At 54.5% G+C, this 19,596-nt stretch overlaps 1 protein-coding gene across 2 annotated transcripts in view; it reads right to left on the bottom strand.

Annotated features, from left to right (window-relative positions):
* Positions 1–12,881, bottom strand: part of BCOR (BCL6 corepressor) — a 117,329-nt gene extending 104,448 nt beyond the window's left edge. The window contains exon 1 of one of the 2 annotated variants that reach the window (XM_043895445.1): positions 12,771–12,881. The gene's annotated coding sequence lies outside the window, so the exon portion shown is untranslated. The remainder of the gene's footprint in view (positions 1–12,770) is intronic. The other variant, XM_043895452.1, reaches the window with a different exon arrangement.
* Between the last annotated feature and the right edge of the window lie 6,715 nt (positions 12,882–19,596).

The following is a 19,596-nucleotide window of genomic DNA, read 5'->3' as shown; positions in this document are numbered from 1 at the left end:
GTCCGTGAGAAAATTGACTTCCATGAAACTGGTCCCTGATGCCAAAAATGTTGGGGACTGCTGTCCTAAAGGATCTGGTTGAAAGGACCCCAGTTGTTACCTTCTAACCTACGCTGGCTGTACAAGGGAGCCAGTTCATGGGGCAGGAGAGCAGGACCAAACATTTCCTCCTCCCTCCCCACATTTTTCTTGCCTCTTCTGGAAGGTTCTCCTGTCAGGGAGGGAGTGGGATGGTATGCAGAAGGGGAGTCAGCTTGCCTCATTTTCTTCCCAATTCCTCCACAAACCCCACATCTTCTCATTCCCTGACCCCCAACTACCCCATTGTGTTACAGTCCAGACAAACACATTTCCATTCCTGATACTCAGGGTCACATTGGCTTGGCCACACCTGCAGATTCACCCAGCAGCCCCTGGGCCTCTCCCTCCCTCCCATCCCCCTCTTTCTCCTTCCCTGAGACAGGTACTCAGAGTCCCTGCTGCCCAGGCAGCCCACTGACCCTAATTCACAGCCTACCCTCCTGGGAAAGTGCTGAAGGAGGGGCTGCCAGACATCTGGAACGTGGAAGACTGAGGAGGGGGAGGTGGGGGGGCCAGGTCCTAATCCCCCTGCCCTCACCACACACACCCAAAAAGCATGGCAGCCAAGGGGCAGGAGAAAAGAACAAGCCGCCTGCAATGTAGAGACAAATTGGCCAAATTGTGTGGGGGGTGGGGGATGAGAGGTGAGGAGCTACTGAACAGGCCAGAATGGGCCAAGAAGCAAAGAGAAGTAGGCACTATTCCTCCCTGCCCCGCCAAATGCCAAGGGGTGAACGTGTCAAAGATAAAATACAGCCATCCTTGATGGCTCAGCAGGTAAAGAATCTGCCTGCAATGCAGGAGATGCAGGTTCGATCCCTGTGTTGGGAAGATCCCCTGGAAAACATAGCAACCCACTCCAGTATTCCTGACTGGGAAATCCCATGGACAGAAGGGTCTGGTGGGCTACAATCCACGGGGTTGAAGAGTTGGACATGACTTGGCACTGAGCGGATCAGCAGAATCATGAAACAGGAGCTGAGGTGAATGAAGCCCATGGGCCAGTTCTCCCCCAGATTTCACAGAAAGCCAGCACCAACTGGGGTTATTTGCTACCACTCATCTCAGGTGGCTTGGCTATAAGAAGTCTTGCAGAGGCGCACACAGGGGCCTGGGCCCTGCCCCAGAGCCTGAGTTCAAAGGCTGACATGCCCTCCCTTCCCCAGCTCACAGCCTTGGGGCTGCCTGCCCGCTGAAGAGTGGGGTCCTAGTGCTCAATTCCCAGGGCTATGGAACACACATTTTAGAAACTATTCCCTGCTGACCCAGATCCCAGTCCCATGAGGTCTCTGCCCAGCTAGGACCTTTCTTCTTATGCTTCAAACAGTATCAGCCCCAACCCTCTGTCACTACTTCAAGAACAAGGGCACAACAGTTATCAAAACATTATTATTGTTGTTGACTAAAACCTTATTATTGCTTTACATGCAATTACTTCACCACATCTTTCCCCCATCTGGTGATGCAGGCAGTCTCATGCCCATTTCACAGATAAGGAAACTGAGACTCCAAAAAGTTACATAACCACTGGAGACAGAGCGTTAGTTGCTCAGTCGTGTCCAAATCTGTGTGATCCTACGGACTGTAGCCAGGTTCTTCTGTCCATGGGATTCTCCAGGCAAGGATATTGGAGTAGATTGCCATGCCCTCCTCCAGGGATCTTCCCAACCCAAGGATCGAACCTGGGCCTCCTGCATTGCAGGCAAATTACTGCTGAGTCACTAGGCAGAGCTCCCATGTTAAGCCCACATGTGTCTTGTTCCAGAGCTTTCCACCACACCTGTGATCCTCCAAACATTTTGACCACATATTTAGTGCCAACCTGCACCAGGTTTGCAAAGATAAATAAGACAGTCTCTGCCCTTAGGGAGTTTGTAGTCTGTAGTGTGGGAGACAGAAACACTGCAATAGGATAGGATAAGGGCTCTGAAAGTGGGGGTGGTCCAAGTACCTTGGAGTGCTTCTGAATATCTTGATCATTATCACCCTTTCACCTCTCTGCTACTTTCTTAGTCCCTCTGGTTTCTTCCTATCCTTCCTTCAGCGCTAGCTGCTGGCTTCTCTTCCTTGCTGGTTTCTTTTCTCCTATCAACGGAGTCTGTGCTTACACACCTGGCAGGGATCCTGACATCCTACTTGTCTAGAAAGGCTGCCTTGGCTATGGAGATGTCTTTGGCTTCTGGGATCCCTCTGGGAGGAGCTAGGCGCTGTTGGTCGACCCAGGATTCCTCCAGTGGGACACGGGTACAGAGGCCTGGACACCGAGCAGGCTGGTAGGCCCCAGCAACGCTTTTATTGAAGCCTGTTAAAGGGCTTTGGGCTTCCTCTGATGAAAGGCGCTTAAGTGCATCTGGTTTTGATTACAGGGGAGGAGAAAGCCAGGCGGTCTCTCGGGGGTTGGACCAGTCATCTGGCTCTGCCTTCCTCCGGGCAAAGCAGGCTGCTGGTGAGGCCAGGAGGCCAGGTGTGGGGGGCAGGCAGGAAGCAGAGCCAGTACAAAACCCTCCAACTCTCCAAGTCTCCTGACTCCCAGAAACAGCATGGTGGCTAAGAGACGTCAGGCTCCTTTGATAAAGTCAAGTTTAGAGTCGCTGCTGGCCACCCCTGACCAACTGCTCTTCACTGATTTCCACCCCCTCATCTCCACAATATCCTCCTAAGAACCCCTGACCCTCCAACAACCTTCCCGCCTGGCTGCTCCCTCAGAAGAAGTTACAATAGGCTTCTGCCTCAAGGGCTTCCGCAAGTGATGAAAACTAAGGAAATGCAGACTTTTAAAAGTTAAAAAACCCTTAATGTTCTCTCTTTCTCCTTTTCAACTAGCCAGTCATCATTCCCCATAAAACAGACGTCGTTAAGGATTCCACTTCACTATAGCTGACTACAGTGCATTAAAGGAAGAGATCGGTATTAAAAGAAGGTGCCTGTCCTGGACGATCACCAAGCACCCCCAAAGCCGCTCTGTGCCCCGCACCTGTCCCCGTGCGGGACTCCACGTGGGCACAAAAAGCTCTTGGGGGATCGGATGGGTTAAACGCAGGACGCGGTTTTAGGAACGAAAATGCATTTTCTTATTCCCACCCTGATTTAATCCTGCTGCGTGTTATTATTGTCAAGTCTCTTCGCACCACCGTTTCTAAAAAGAAAACCCGTGGGTCTGCGCTGCCCTTCGCCGCCTGCTCGGCTTTTATTGTGCTCGCAGCCCGGTCTGTCTGCGTGGATTCAGCACGTCGTGACCGCCTCGCAGGCGCGCACGGACACCCTCGGATTGGCATTTCGATAAGAGTCGGGCGCATTGTCTCAGCGGCGGCACACACACTCATGCACACAATCGAGGGCTACAGACCCCTGGCCAACCCTCCTCGCAACCCGTAATTAGAGATGACCTTTGCGAAAGGCAATTAAAATATGGTAATGTTGGATGCGTTCGCCCCTTTTCAAACAGGCAAACACACAGGTGTTGGCTTCGGGAGGCTCCACCTGGCCCGGCCAGGAGGCCTCCTCCAGCTTATGAATGAACTCTTTCTCCCGGGAAGCTTCGACTCCCCGCTACCTACGCGAGCGCGGGCTCCCCCCCTCCCCCACCAGTGCTCAAGCAGCCGGGAGCCCGCCGCCGCCGCCGGGGCTTTGTCATCGGAACGCACACACAGACACGCACACGCGCGCACCCGGTCGCTACGGGACCGCGGCAGCCACCGCGCCGCGTCCTTCTTCGCTGCGCTCCCCTCCCCGCCCCCTCTTTTTTAAGAGCGGCTCCAAATCCTTTCTTCTGTCTTTTATGTGTGCGGTCCTTTTAATCGAGGAGCTCGGAAAGCGTTTTAGAGGGGCCTCCCGCGGGGCGCAGGACCGCAGGACTGGGGACGCGCGCGGAGAGGACGCGAGGGCAGCTGGGCTTTGTTCTGCCCCTTGCCTGGGTCCCCGGGGCGTAAAAGCCTCTGCTGCGCGGGGGCCCACCGATGAATCGGCGGGGTAGCACCAGCCCTTCCCAACCCCCACCCAAACTGTAACGTGAAATCCCCTTCGGAGTGCACTCCGGACTTGATCCGGGTGGGGCGCATCGCACCGGGGAGTGTCCCGTGGTCACAAGCGGCTCTCCCCAGACAGACAAATCTGCAGTGTCATTATGGTAGTTCCTGTTGCTCCAGGCCCCGGGGGTGCCCTCGCGGCGGGCGCGCACGCACCCCGCGTCTACACGGCCTGGAGAGCGAGAGGGGGGCTCAGTGGCTGGGACTCCCCGGGGGGCTGCCTGGAGGAGACGCCTCGTCGGGCCCTCCCGCACCTCCCGGCTGCCTTCCGGGATCGCGAGCACAGAGCCAGGGCGGCCTCTCGCTTTTCATTACCGGGCCTACGAAAGCAGCAGCCCAGGCAAATATGTAGCTATTAAAATTAATCGCCCTGCGTTGTCAGCTGAACATAATGCAAATTATTTATGGGCTGTCTGCGCAATATTTATCATCGTGCAGGCTCCAGGCGCTTCATGCCTCCCGGCCTCCCCCGCCCGCCCCGGCCTGCTCAGGGCGAAGCTGCGCGCAGACTGCGGCGGCCAGAGGGCTCTGGGCACCCTAAGGGAGTTCCGAGGGCGAGGCCGCGCATCAGCCTGCTTTACAGGCCGAGGGCCTCACTTTGGTTTCAACACTCATTCCACATTTGCTGGAGGCCTACTACGTGCGAAATTAGAGGACGAAAAAAAAAAAAAAACTTGGAGAAATTGGAACCAAAGATACAAGCTCGGGCCGGAGGGGCGATACAGGCCGAGGCCTCTTGGCTGCCCGACTGAATTTTCTGTGACCTAAGTCTATCCTCCAACTCGGGAAACCCATGTTTGCCGAAGCTGGATTCGCACTCTGAGAAACCCAGAGCAACGAAGGTGCCCAACAGAGTACAACGCTGTCGACTGGAACAGAAATTCGCTGTCCTTCGAGCCTCAAAACTTGTTTGCATATCGCAGATAACAGATTAACTGCTAATTGTCGAAATCGGCCAACCATTTAGTTTATCACTGCTGGGGGCCCCTTGGTATTCGCTGTACTTTTTATATGTAAAAACAGCCTTGGTACCTCCTAAACGGCTTTTGTGTGGCTTTTGTTTCTCTTTCAAATACGGTGTTTTAAAAACCAGCAGCAACACGCCACCCCACCCCCTCTCCAACCCAGCCTTCTCGTAAAAAAAAAAAAAAAAAACCCAGGAGGAGAAATAATCTATAGGACAATCCCCCCCTACTGGTCGGCGCTGGCGTTAGGGCTTTTTACGCAGATCGAGTCGCCCTGGGCTGCAGAGGTAAACAGGCTTTCTGCACCGTTGCTAAATGAATCACGAGGGGAAGAACGGGGGCTGCGGGCGGGCAGGGGAGGCCTCCAGATCCGGGCTGGGTGCCAGGGAGGGGAGGGCGCAGCCCGAGGGGCAGTGGGGTAGAGGCGAGTAGACCCTGCCCGGAGGCCTCGGGCAAGGGAGGGGAGAGAAAGGTCGGTGGGCGGTCCGGCTAGAGGCCCCCGCTTGCAATCTGCGAGGCAGAGTGAATGCGCGGCCCGGGCTTCTATCCCCAGTGTGCCTGGGCGCCACCTGGGGCCGGTCACGCTGCGTGAGTCCATCTGCGGGGAAGGAGGTCGTCGGGCGCCGCCTCCCACACATAGTTTTAGCAGCTCTGGGTCCTCAGGACGCAGAGGCAGGCCTAGGTCTTTTTTCTGATGTTCATTTAAAGCAAATGATTGCCCTTCCTCACTGTCTTCCCCCCACCCCCCAAAGGCCAAGTCACCTCGCCCTTAGTGGATCAAGTCCGAGTCAGGACCTATTTCCGGGGTCCTATGGGGGTGGCCTGCTATCTATAGCATCTGCTCTCCAGACTAACAGAAGGATAGGGAGCCAGAAAGCTACTTAGAATTTATATTCTTCATCCGGTTTTCTTCTTCTTAAAGTGTGATTTGACCCGGTTTCGAGGTCTTTTTTTCTTTTCATTTTACCCCCACTTCGGACAGGAATGTTTCTCAGAACATTCCAAAGAATGTTCTATTACCTCAGAAAGTTAATTTGAAGTGATGTAAAAGAAGAAGATGTTCAAAATCTTAAATGGCTTTTGGATTCTGTTTATCTGTACATTCCTGCGTGGATTTGAGCAAGGGTTGGTTTTTACTTTTTTATCAGCAAACCACTGTGTTTTCTAGGGTAAGAGAGATCGAACATTAGTCACAGAGATGTGGAGGGGGTCAGGTCCTGTTTACCAAATGCTTTAAGATTTTGGTCTTCAGAATCCCACCTACGAGGGGCAGGAGACTGATTCTCTGCCCCCAACCCCAAATAGTTTCAGGAACAGTTAAGTTTCTGGCCTAACTGAAAAGGGGCCAGAAGTCAGCTGAAACCTACCAGCTCCTGCTTGCTTCCACTCTCCTCCAGATCAATGTCATTTAGCAAATGTTGCATACCTTTCCGAGATGCGTCTACTGGGACCCAGGTCACCCTCTGGGTTGAAGCAGCCCCGACAGCCCACATTTTAGGCACCTCTTTCGACAGCCTGCAAACCGCACGGATCACCTCTTACAACCCTCTGGTTTACTCACTTCCCTCCACCGGGTCAATTCCCACTCCAAACCCGGGAGGACAATTTTAAAGTGTTTCTGCAGACAGACCCTCCAGCCGCGCCGGAAGTGTTTTATGGACCTGTGAGCCGAGTTAATCCCAGGAGGGGCGGCAGGATTAGTCCCTGGCATGGGTGGGGGATTCCTGTATTAAGGTTTAATTCCCATGGGAGGAGAAGAGATGGGGGTCGGGTGGCTTCGGCAATGTGTGCCCCCCCCCCCGCATTAAACTTCGCGATTGGGGCTCGAGGCGGATGGAAACTGAGGCATGTCGATACCCCCAGAGCCTCAATCCTCGCCGAGGCATTGTGTAAAGGGGCAGAGGGCGCCCTGCGTAGACGCATCCTGAGAGACCAGTGCGGACACGGAGGGTGAGTGGAGAGCGCAATTGTGTGCTACCTGCCCCCACCCCCGCCCCGGTTTTATTCTTCCCTCTCTGCCAAGGAGAGCCGCAACCCGGGGAGAGAGCCGGAAAGAAACACTTAATCACCGGCGTCTCGCTGCTCGTCACGCGAAGATGGCAGCGGCTCCCCAGGGTTTCAAGGTTCCGGGAAAGGCGTGTGTTCTGCCTTGAGGCGCGCGGGCTGCTGCGCTCCCTCCCTCGGCTCGGCGGCCGGCCGAAGCCTCTCAAAGCCCGCAAGTGCGGCTAGGCCGGTCTGCCAGTCCCTCCTCGGGCTCTGGCGGTGGCTAGGGCAGCCGGGCCCAAGGGTCTTCCGAGCTAGAAGTAAAGGCTCCAGAATGATGTGAGATGGGGGCTGATTTTCCAGCACCGCCTCCGACCACAACACCCCGCACCCCCCACCGCAAGACACACAGGGCCACACTCCGGCCCGGGCATGCATAGTGTCCAACTGTGGCCAATACAAGCCATGCAGGGCAGACTCAAAGTAGCGGTGGTCGAGACGGCCAGCTTTCCCGGAGAGGGGATTTATCACCACCCCCATTCACGCGTAGGCCCCACTGTTTGGCCCCCGCCTTTGACCCCCGGGCCATCATGAAACACAAAACACAGTGCATACGTCCCTGGCAGCCGCCACCACTTCCCGTGGGAGTTGGGGATCCCCAGGCCTGGCTGCTCGCCCCCGGGGCGCCAGCGTGTGCACGGACCCTGGGGAGGGGCGGGGTGGCAAGGCTCCTCTAACCCCGACTCTTCCGGAGTGCAACACAGAACCGCCACGGGCTTCGGAAGCGCCGGAGCTGGGAGGAGGAAGGGAAGGCGGAGGCCGGGAGGCGGGCTGCGCGCTGGAGATCCGTGTGTGTGTGTGTGTGTGTGTGTGTGTGTGTGTGCGCGCGCACACGCGCACGCGCGCGCACCCGGAAAGGGGGATGAGTGTATGGGGGAGGCAGGGTGAGTGTGCGAGCAACCCGGAACCAGCCATTCCAATCGAGACTCGTCTAGCTGGCCTCTCCAGCTCCGGTCCTGAGGCTCCGTGCCCTGGGCTGGCGGCTCAAGCGGAGGGGAGCCCGGAGGTGCGGAAGGCGCTGCCAGGCATCCGGCCGGCTCCGCGAAAGGAGTCCGGGGGCACACCCGGGGCCCAGGGACCGGCCCGACCTAGCTCGCACCCCCACCCCGAAGGCGGTCGTTTAGCTCCGCCTCCTGAGACCACTGACTCTCGGCGATAAGGAGTTCCTCCGCAATCGGCTGTCCCCAGCCCCCAGTCACCTCCGGCGGACGTGACCGCCGGATGCTATGTGGCGACGTGGGGCGAGGGGCCTTTGCACTGCCTTCCCTGGTCCCTTCTGCCGCCACAGTAACGTGCTTCTCTAAGAGGCTTCGGGACTTCCCTTTGCAAGATAAGGGCCAAATGTCGGGCTTCCCCATCTCTTCCCATAACCCTTTGGAAGGTGGAAGGTCCAACGCCCCCCCTCCCCCCGCGCTCACTTTCACTACACAACACCGGGGAGGCAGCACAGCCGTACATTCCTCAATTGGGGACCATCCTGGCGATAGCCCGAAATGTGCCATGGAGCCTCCTAACCGTTCAGGGCCTCAGTGTCCTCATTTGTAACATGATACCAGTAACTGTGTAACAGGATTGTGTTCAGAATGATATGAATTCATACATAAAGTGCATAGGATTCTGCCTGGCATACAATACTACAATGTTAGGATTTGATACTTTCTTACCAGGTTTTCCTGGTGGCTCAGACAGTAAAAGTGTGTGCCTGCAATGCAGGAGACCCGGGTTAGATTCCTGGGTTGGGAAGGTCCCCTGGAGAAGGAAATGGCAACCCACACCAGTACTCTTGCCTGGGAAATCCTATGGATGAAGGAGCCTGGTAGGCTACAGTCCATGGGGTCGCAAAGAGTCGGACACGACTGAGAGACTTCAGTTTCAGTTTACCAGGCTGAAACTGTTGAAGGCAGAGTTTGGACAGGGTAGAAAGGGTGCTGGTGCTGTGCTGTGCTGAATCCTGTTGGACTCTGCGACCCCATGGACTGTAGCCCACCACACTCCTCTGTCTGGGATTTCCCAGGTAAGAATACTGGAGTGGGTTGCCATGCCCTCCTCCAGGGGATCTTCCTGACCCAGGGATTGAACCCAGATCTCCTGCACTGCAGATTCTTTACCTACTGACCCACCTGGGAAGCCCAGAAAGAGCACTACTGCCCATAAAAAAGTTAAGAAGGCAAAATGGGCTCAGACTGTCTCGACTAGACTTTCCCTTAAAGACCCATGTGTGTGGTAAGGATGGAAGGGGAAACTTTGCTTTAATGGTGCTCATTTAGACTGGATTAATGGGAAGCTTCTGCCAGGGCTCAGGCACCATTACCCACCCTCTCCCTGAGGCCTTGGGCGAACAGCCCTGGTTTAGAGGACGTCCGGTAGACTCTTGCAGGCCACCCTTTCTGATGGCTCAAGGCCACCTCCTATAAATCAGTTCTTAGAGACGCTGGGCAAAAGCCACATCCTCTGGGGATGTAAGTTAGCCAGAGTTTAACGCAGGTCCAGAGCTGGCAGGCAGCAGGCCTCAGTCCCTGGGCTGCTGCTGAGTCTCATTTTAGGGACACACAAATGCACCACGATTTACGTAAATAGAATGGGTCAGAGATCTAATTTCCAAAAGCTTCCCATCTCCTTTGAAATGGGGTCTCTTGGCACGATGGGGCGGGGCTGGGGCGAAGAAGCACCCCGAGGAGGCCTCGGCGCCACAAACTCCGCACCTGGCCTCTCCCAGGTCACTCATAATTCATTAAGTGGGACAGCCTTTTCCTTTTCAAAGACAACGCAAATGGCCTTTTCCTTACGTGGCTGCCGGCGTTCGCCTAGTCACTGAAATGTGCTGGCAGTGCGCTCTCGCTCTCACAGTTGATCCTTATCGGAGCTGTGCGTGCCAGGCGGCCAGCCCCGCGAAAGACAAAGACGCGGGCGCCTCCGGGTTTGCTCCCGAAGCCTCCGGGTCACCTCCGGGGCTTCCCCTTCACAGCCTCTGGCTCCCGAGCAGCTGCCGGCCAGCCTCCGGGGCAAACCCGCAGCCCAAAGTCAGAACTCCAGTTCTCGAGCGCCACCCGGAGAGTTCACTTTCCCCCTCCGAGGCCGCGTGGTGCGCGAGCGAGAGAGTCCGAGGGCGGCGGCAGCAGACGTTTGGGGCCGGGGCCGGGGCGCGGGAAGGTACTCCACAGCACCCAGCCGCACGAACGCAGGAAAAGAAAAAGGCAAGAGAAAATCGTGGGCTTATAAAAGCCAAAACCCAGGACCATCCACTGGGAAGTACTAACAACCCCAGGCAGGATTTTGCAAGGAACAAGCAAGCCCCCAATAGAAACTACAACGAAAAGAAATCCCCGTTGAGAGTTATAGTAAGAGTCCTCGAAGGTGGAGTGCAAAGGGGACTGCGGTTTCTCAGGACACACACGGCCTGCGCCAAGATACATCATGCTCAGCCCGGTACCTCCTGCCCAGACTTTTCATAGCAGGCGGAGAGCGGCGTTTCAGCTACAGATCAACCAGTTCTCACAGTATTTGTAACTGACTCAATGTGTACTTGATTAAAACAAAAAAGATCGATCTTGCTTGAAAGATACATGGACAACCTGTATTTAGTGGGGTAAGTTCCCGCAGCTGTCTGCCCACGGTTGTCTGGTCTCTCTAAGAATCCACGTTTTCTAGCCCGGGAAGGGGCAGGCGGCCCTCCTGGCTCCTCCTTCGGCGGTTTCCTGGCTTGGCGCCCATCCTCCCCATGCACCGGGAACGGAGGCGGCCGCATTAATACTCGCGGGCAGCCTACTCCGACCTATACTGTCATTTTTTCCATCGGTCAGAATCGGGCTGGGGTGGGGGGTGTTCTCCGAGGGGCTGTGCACGGATCACTGGGTTTTCCCCGGCGAACTTAACACGGAGGCAAAAGGGGCAGATGGAAACCAGGCCTCGGCTGGCCGGGCGCGCGTAAGCGCCGCATTCGGCAGCTCGACGCAAAGCCAGGGCTGGATTTTCGCGGCCCGGGCCCGGCGGCCTCCCAGCGCCAGCACGATCCTCTTTCCCTGGGGCTGAGCAAACGTGCTCGCCTAATTCCGCCCTGAAGACTGCAGCTGTGCGGCAAGGGGGGTGGGGGTGGGGGAGGGGGGTTGGAATAACCCGCAAGTTTTCCAACAGAAAGTGTATGCGCACAGGAGAGGTGAAGGCCCACCCAATTCCGGGCACGTACCGACACAGCATCTAATCAGTGTCACTGCGAGGAACACGCTTCCGCGGCGGGCGACACCTCGGCCCCCGCCAACCTGCAGGCGGAGGTTGGGGGGAGGAGGGGGATGCAAATGGCGTCTCGCGTCGCCCCACACTCTGCACGGCTCTCGCTGCCTCAACTCCCAGCAGACTCCGCAGCGGGGCCAAGCGCCGCCACTCGGGGGACGCGAAAACGCTGGCCGCCCGCGCCCCTCTGGAAAACGAACTAGCCCCACTCCCCGTGCCCAAGCCATTATTCCCCTGCCCCCACCACCGGAAGAACTGCCCTTCCCCGATGAGGGGTGGGGTGGGAAACTTTGTGCAAGGACCATGCCGCCCCTCTTTCGCGTGGCGTCCGAGAGGAACATGGGTGGGTTTCCCATCAGAGGCCTGACCACACCCTCCCACTTATCTAGGCCTCGGACCTCAACCGCGTGGACTACGGAGCAGAGGGTAACACTTCAGGCCACTCCGGGAGGGGGGCACCGAAGTCAGGCGTCCTCAAGCACTCTGGCTGCTGACCAAGTTCGTGTTCTTTCCATCCCACGCCGGAGTAGCGCTCGCTACTTCGGGGAAGCGTGAAACTCCTCATCCCCGGCCACGAGGCCACCCCTGTCTTTAAGGTAGGGCCGATGGTCTCCCTACAGCACCCTCTCCCGCTCCGCGGCCCCCCGCACAGCTCACACAGCCCCGGGGCGTCCCCAGAGATGGCCCGAGCCTTTCCTTCCGGGGGAGAGAGAGGTGTGTAGGTCTTGTGCACCACGACTCCAGCCGGCGGCCTCCGCGGAGCCACCGCGGCAGCCCTCCCCGCCCGGAGTCGCCCTGCGGGATGCAGCCTCCCCCGCGCGTAATGGGGCACCCCTGGGACGCAGACTGGGATGGCGGTTCCGGTCGTTCCGGGATTTGCGTGCAAAGACGAAAACAAGGCCGGCGACTACAGGAGCGGTGCCTCCATTCTCGGGGTTCAGACGACCGCGTAGTCTCCGCGTGGGTCCCGCTATCGCCACTCTTGCCTGGGGGCGGGGGGCCCGCTCCCGTACCCCCCACGCCACCACCCCTCCCCCACAGCGATCTCCCGTCCCGCCCGTGCGGCACCACGCGGAGCTCCGAGCACGCTGGCTCCAACCCCAGTCCCTCCATAACTCGCGCGCCTCCCTCGCCCCAGGCTCGGGACGCCACTCGCTCAGCGGCCCCGAGTACGCCGGTTCCATCCTCGGCTGCGAAAGCCGCCGCCCCGTGCCACCCCCGCCCGGCCCGGCCCTTGTCCCAGCCCGGCTTCCCCGCCAGCTGCGCCGCCACCGCCGCACGTGACCCGCCCCCGTCGCGGCTTCCGCTGAGCTGCCTGTTCCGGAGCACAAACAATTTCTGCTCTGACGCGGGGTCTCTCGGGCCCCGGCGTCCTCGCCTCCCTGCTTCCCCCCCTTCCGGGTACGAGAACTCAAAACAACTCGCTGACCTTCGGGCCGACCAGCTCCGGCTTCCACCGACTCCGGCATTCCGTTCAAACCCGGCAGCCGCGGCTTCTAAGATTTCACTCCGCGCTGGGCTGGGGGGAGGGGGTGATTTCTCCGGGAGGGGGTGTCTCAGATCGAAAGAGCCACTTCGCGCTCATTCTTCTCCTCTCAAGTGAGTTTTTTAGACTGTCGGCAGACCCTGGGGAAAGCCGCGCGCAAAGAAAGCCGCCCCCCCCCCACTCCCACCCCAACACACACACACACACACACACTCACGTCTTGACGAGAGCCTGACCCGATTTCCAGGGTCACGGCCCAGCGGCAGAAGGCCTGGTCCGCCTCGGAAATACCACCAAGCGGTGGAGGGCGGCAGGGATCTGAGCTGGGGTGGGGTGGAGGGATCGCGCTAAATAATAATAGTACTCCCACTTCCGCGCTGTGCTGAGTACTTTACGAGCCCTCAAACTTTACAGGTCAGTTACAGGAGTTTATCAAGTCACCCAGCGAGTTAAAATGATTTGGTGGGAATTTGAAGCCAGGTATCCCTGAGTCTGAGTGGTTAAACGTTATGTTAGTGGTCACCTTGGAATCAGAAGTCCAGACCCATCTACAAAACTTGGTGTGTGTTTGAGGACTGTGTATTTTCCACGTTGCCTTGTGACCGACACACAGTAGGCACTTAATAAATAATGGTGAAATGAATGGGTATCTGAAGAAACGATTAACAGAACCACCCATGGCAAGGGATTTTAGAGAAAACGGCCCCAACCACTGCTCCTTCTGAGAGGACTATTTTAATAAAATCTCTAGCTGTTTTGTGACTGTTCGCAGATAACAGGAAACTCTTATTCAAAAATACATTAACTTCCCACTCCTCCCCTCCCCCCAACCAATCAGCCTGGCAGCATTTGAACTTGCTGGGGCATGTACCCAAAGCAGCTTTTACTTGATCTCAGCCATTTCTCCCCACCCTTCCTTCTCTGCAGGCTTCTGCTCAGGGTCAGGCAGCCTGGAACTGCATTTGAGGTGATTCTGAACATATCACAGGAAAGGAGGGTACACCCACCAAACATGGCTCATTGGTTTCCCTTCCACACGCCCGTGGTGGCAGCGGCGTGGGGGGAGCATGACTTGCAGTTAGCGCTTATTTTTCAATTCACAGACCACATAAGGAACACCATGATCGTGCATCTGTGCAGCTTGTTCCAGAGTCCCAGCCCTCACCAGCTGTGAGGTCACATCTCTTGGAAGGCAGTCATCTACTTCAACCAACAGCTTGGAGACGGCTGGGCAGTAGGACCACATCTGCCATTTAGAACAGCCTACCACTGGTGCTCTGGGCCGTCCGGCTCCTTCCAGTGGTCCAAGAGAGGATGCGATTTTTAAAAATGCATATATTCAGGTAATCCAGTAGAACGTACTTTTATGCCATATTGTTATTCCCCGCACCCTCATTTTCTAAACCTAACCAGTTGTCCATTCTGTGTCACTAATTGGGCAGCCTGAAATGAGGACCAATTTCATTTCCAGTTACCTGAAAGTAAACTCTCTCCTTTCCAGCTCCATTCCTCCAGCATCTGTTGAATGCCTCTGTGGTGTAAGTCACTCTCTTAGGCAGAACATGGAGGAGGAAAATGGCTAGCCTCTGTTTCTGATTATGGATATAGTCTGTCCTCCCTCCCTCCCTCCCTCCACCTCCCTCCCTCCCTCCCCTTCCTTCTTTGTCTGTCTTTCTGACAGTTGTCTATTTTGGCTCATGTTCCTACGATTATTAACCAAGAAATGAAAGTGTTTATTTTCTAAGTAACAACCCAATCTTGATTAGAAGGCTGGGGCTTCAGCCACGTCTTTTACAGTCTGGTCTGGAGTGACCAACAGGGCCCTGTGACCTCAGCCTGAAACATCAAAAGATTTCCGAGGAGGCCACAGGCCTCAATCCCACGTGGCCAGATCATAGCTGAGCACAGCCTTGCTGAAACTCACTTACCCTTCGTGCAGGGGGAACTGGTGACAAGTGATGCTGAACCGGAGGTTCAGGATGCTAATTTGATTTATTATCTGTGTACAGCCTGGGGAGGAGAAAAGGCTCATAAAAGTGTTCTAGGCTGGTCATTCTGAATGTGAGCATTTATTTATCTGCAAAACTGCCGAATGTCCCTGCAGGAAGTCGCGGGCGCAGCAACCCCTGACTGCACAGACAAAAGTCTCCCCTTTACACAGGGCTGCTTTTATTGTTTCCAACAGCTTTGTGCTTTCCCTGGGGGAAGAGGAGAGTCATAGAGCGAGTTTTCTTCCTCTTTTCTCACGCTGCAGAGGAAGTGATGTTGTGGAAACAGTGGCATTAACTTGGCCTGCAAACCACATCAGAGCCAGAGTTGGGAAAAGCTTGGAGCAGGGTGGCATTCCAATGGCTTTTTGTACTCCAGGTCCCCCACAAAACCCAACCTGGGTCTGAGCATGGGGATGGCAGGAGTTCACAGGTAGCGCAAAGCAAGAGAAGTCATAGTCGGGAATCATTCCCTGGGTACAAGGGGCTCCCTGGGGATGGATGTTTCTGATCAATTAGGAGTCAAGCCCTCAAAGGACTTCTAGAGCACTTTCATTCATTCTTCCTTCATTTATTGGACCACACTTAGAGATTACCCACTTTGTGCCTGGCACTGTGCTGGGCCAGGGTATGCAGTGGTAAGCCACAGAGATACAGTCCCTGTGTCATGGAGCTTACATTCTACTTTGCTTGGCACACAGAAAGGTACTGACTGTGGTCTCGACCATCAAATCCTGTAGGTCCTACCTTCTTAACCTTTCTCCTGGGCTGTTCCCCATCTGACCCTCTTAATTCAGATCCTTGAGGGCTCCTCTTGGAACAATGGAACCCACCCTCCCCAAACTCGCCTCCTCTATCTGATCATGCCACGCACTGCCTTGAATCCTTCAAGCAGCAAGGAGAGGAGAGACAAGGGGAGAAAAGGACACCCCCATGCAACTGAGTCAGCCTCTTTTATAAAGATTTCTCAGAAGTCCCACCCTGTGATTTCTGCTCACGTCTCATTGGCCAATTGGCCACCTCTTGCTGCAAGGGAGGCCGAGTAATGCTACTGCTTAGCTTGAGGCCATTGCGGCCTCCAGTTACTAAGGCATTGAGGGGGGATGGATGCTGGGGTGGGCAACCAGCCCCCTTGGCTCATATACCTGCAGAGTATGTGATGGACAGTATGACATCACTTAGGAGGTGGTAGGAGAGCATTCACGAGGGAGCTTTTGGGGTCTCTTCCTGGTTCACATCCCGCCTGGTTGTCTGGGACCTCTGTGTCCTCTATGGGGTTGGAATGCTAGCAGTCTCTATGTTGCTTTAGGTGCAGGTGGAGTCTGTCCCACCACCCCAGGAACAAGGGAGCCAGGGAGAAAAAAAAAGCTGGTTAGGCAGGGCAGGGCTGGCTATGTGGCATCTGATCAGTGCAATCCCAGGGTCCTGTGCTCAGAAGGGCCCCACGCTTGGGGTTTGCTGCTCTGCAGTTGCCATCTTGGCATTCTGAATAATATTATTTCAAATCTGGGTTTGGTAGGTGAGGTCCGATGGGACAGTGGAGCATGACCCAGGGGCATGGAGCCCCAGTTCATGCATGGTCTCCCCTCCTGCCCTCCACCCCCAGTTGACCTTCCTGTGATGGGTTCTCAGATGCTGGCTCCCCACCTACTGGTGCCCCTGGCCCTACTTGGCCTCCTGCACACCACCCTGGCCTTGGGGCTGCTGCCACCCTCTGCCCCTGGCACGAGCCTGGGTACTAACTTTGGGAAGGTCAAGGTTGGGGTCCAGAGAGCCTCATAGCATCTTGGGGGTGGGGCAAGGTAGTAGCACTTTGGGTCTGACACTTGGCAGGGACTTCTCCTCCATGGAGGATCCCAGCCCCTCCTGCTTGGAGGCTGTGATCCCTTGGAGGCCACCGCGTACCTTGGGTTGAGGCAGTGGACATGTGGGAAAGAGAGACTGACTTCCCAGCCCCTGGCTGGGGCCCTGAATTTTAGTTTTGTTCTGGGCCCCACAGATTATATAGTCAACCCTGCCTGATTGTGGGACCATGGTGTTCAAGCCTGTGGATCCCAGGCCAGGGAAAACTAGTCTGCAGAAAGGCAGAGAATAATAAAGACATACAGTAAAAAAACAGAGTGCCTTCAGAAACACAGGGCCCCAGAGAGGGCAAAGATGGGTTTCTCAAAGATAGGGGTCCAGTGAGGGGGTCCTGCCCCCCCCCCAGGGGAGGGGGCAAGCCTGGTTGTACTTTTGCTCCTGAGTTCTTCTCATCAGTTCTCTTCTGTTCCTTGTGCTACTATGAGTGGATCCCCCTGATCACCAAGTCTAAGTGCCCCAACCCAGACCAAAAAAAAAAAAAGCCTGATTTACAGTTTATAGTATTGGGTTTCTGTCCCAATTTTGCCGTTTAACTAGCTGTGTGATATTGCGCGAGTTAGTTATTCTCTCTGAACCTTCATTTCTTCAACCTTAAAAAATCAGCTGGACTTAATGGTACCAATGTTGTAAGTTGCTCTGAGGATTATCTGTTTATACCCCTTCTTGTTAATAGAAGGATTTAAGACACAAAGGCATGCAGAGAATTTTGAGTGAAACAACTTCCTTCTCTGTTTTTGCAGTTCTTAAATACTGCATATTTGAATCTGGTTAGCTGAAGTGGTTAGAATAAGGTCAAACAAGATGAATGTTATAGGTTTGAGCACTAGACAGGTTTGCTTAGTGTTTTTCCATGACTAAAGACTCAACCCATAAGGTAGATATTTCAGTTATTTATCACTGTACAATGAACAGCTCCCAAATGTATGTAACAACCATGTTACTGTATCCTATTATCTTGTGGGCCAGGAATTGGCCCAGGACTAAGATGGGTGATTCTTCTGCTTCATGTGGAGTCAACTAGGGACTCTCAGTGACACTCCAGTGGTGGATGAGCTGGCCTGGAGTGTCCAAGTTGGCTTCGTGCACAAGTGTGATGCTTTGATGGGGATGGCTGGAAATCTGGGCTCAGCTGGGACTGTGGAATGCGGTTCCTATCTCCAGCATGATGGCCTTAGGATAGTAGCACTTTTTTCATGGTGGCCCAAGTTCTGAAAGACCAAGATATAATCTAGAAATCATTTTCTGACCTAGCCTTGGATGTCATGCAGTATCACTTATGCCAATTCACCTAATTAGAAGAGAGTTAGAAGCTCGCCCAGATTCAAAAGCAGGGGACTGCATGAGGGCATGAATACCAGGATGCGTGGGCCATGGGTGGGGCCATCACAGTGGACCAACTACTCATATATTTGTTCCCTTAGTCCTGAGGGGGCAGAGTGCAGTGACATGGATGGAAGAGCTCAGCTCCATCCCCATTCATCATCAGAAGGGTTCTGGGAAATCCTGAGCAAGGAGCAGGAGATGGAAAGGCTCTTGGGAACATCGGCCCCTGCAGAGAGCTAATTCCATAGGCTTTGGCTCCAGGATTTGGGTGTTAAACCCTAGTCCTGCTTCAAAACCAGCCTCTTGGGCTCTTGAACTTACAAAAAAAAAATCTCTGGTTCCTATGAGGGAGTTACTATTATTGTTTCCATTTTCTATATGAGGAAACTTAACTAAATTGCCCAGAATCACAGCGAGAAAATGGTACAGCTGGAATTTGAACCCAGATATATCTAATGCCAAAGCGGTAGGTCATTTTATGGTTTACAATTTAAGGAACTTTCCCAGGGTCAACCAGAGAAATACAGAAATACAATTCAGCACCCATTCATGGTAAAATCATTTAGCAAACTTAGAAGAGAATGGAAATTCCTTCATTTGATAAAAAGTATGTACAAGCAAAACTTAACAACAAACATTGTTGTTTAGTCGCTAAGTTGTGTCCAACTCTTGTGACTCCTGTGGACTGTAGCCTGCAAGTCTCCTCTGTCCATGGATTTCCCAGGCAAGAATACTGGAGTGGGTTGCCATTTCCTTTTCCAGGGGATCTTCCTGACCCAGGGGTCAAACCTGTGTCTCCTGCATTGCAGGCGGATTCTTTACCACTGAGCCCCCAGGGAAACCCCAACAAACATTGTATTTAATGGCAAAATATTGAAAAATTCCCTCCTGAGATCAGGACCTAGGCAGGATGCTTGCTATCACTCTTTCTGTTCGTTATTACTCTGGAGACCATATAGCTAGTGCAATAAAGCAGGAAAAAGAAAGAAAACTCATCAAGATTGGAAAGGAAGAAGTGAAACTATCATTATTCGCAGATGACATGGTTGTGCACAGAGAACATCCAACAAAACATACAATTCATCTATTAGAATTAATAAGGGAATTCAGCAAGGTCACTGAATTTAATGTAGGGCTCTGGTGAGGAGTCAATGAGAAGTTTATTTCAGCTATTACTAAACCCACCTATTTAATCCTGATAACCACTTCATTTTGGTCTCTGGCCCCGGTGACACTTCCCTCTTGACGTTCCCTTTACTCTGTCTTCCTTAATACAGTCTTCTTTTGTGTCTCATCCTCCTCTTCTGGTGTCTGCTTCTTCAAAGCCAGCTGTGCTCAGAGTTCTATCCATGAACAGTGCTATGGCAAGCACAACTCCATCATGTTCTATATGGATGGCACCCCCCATGGTTGTCTGACACCCTTATTATTTCTTCCCTGCATTCTTCCACTGACTTAGTTCTTGATTCTGCCGCCTCCGGTTTCCGCCCCCCCCCCCCCCATTATTTTTATTGTGGTAAAATGGGCATGAAATTGACTATCTTAACCATTGTACATGTACAGTTCAGTGGCATTCACGTTTCGAAACCATCACC

This window comes from Cervus elaphus, chromosome X (assembly GCF_910594005.1).
Source record: "Cervus elaphus chromosome X, mCerEla1.1, whole genome shotgun sequence".
Classification (NCBI taxonomy): domain Eukaryota; kingdom Metazoa; phylum Chordata; class Mammalia; order Artiodactyla; family Cervidae; genus Cervus; species Cervus elaphus.
This window is presented reverse-complemented; position numbering and strand designations above follow the sequence as displayed.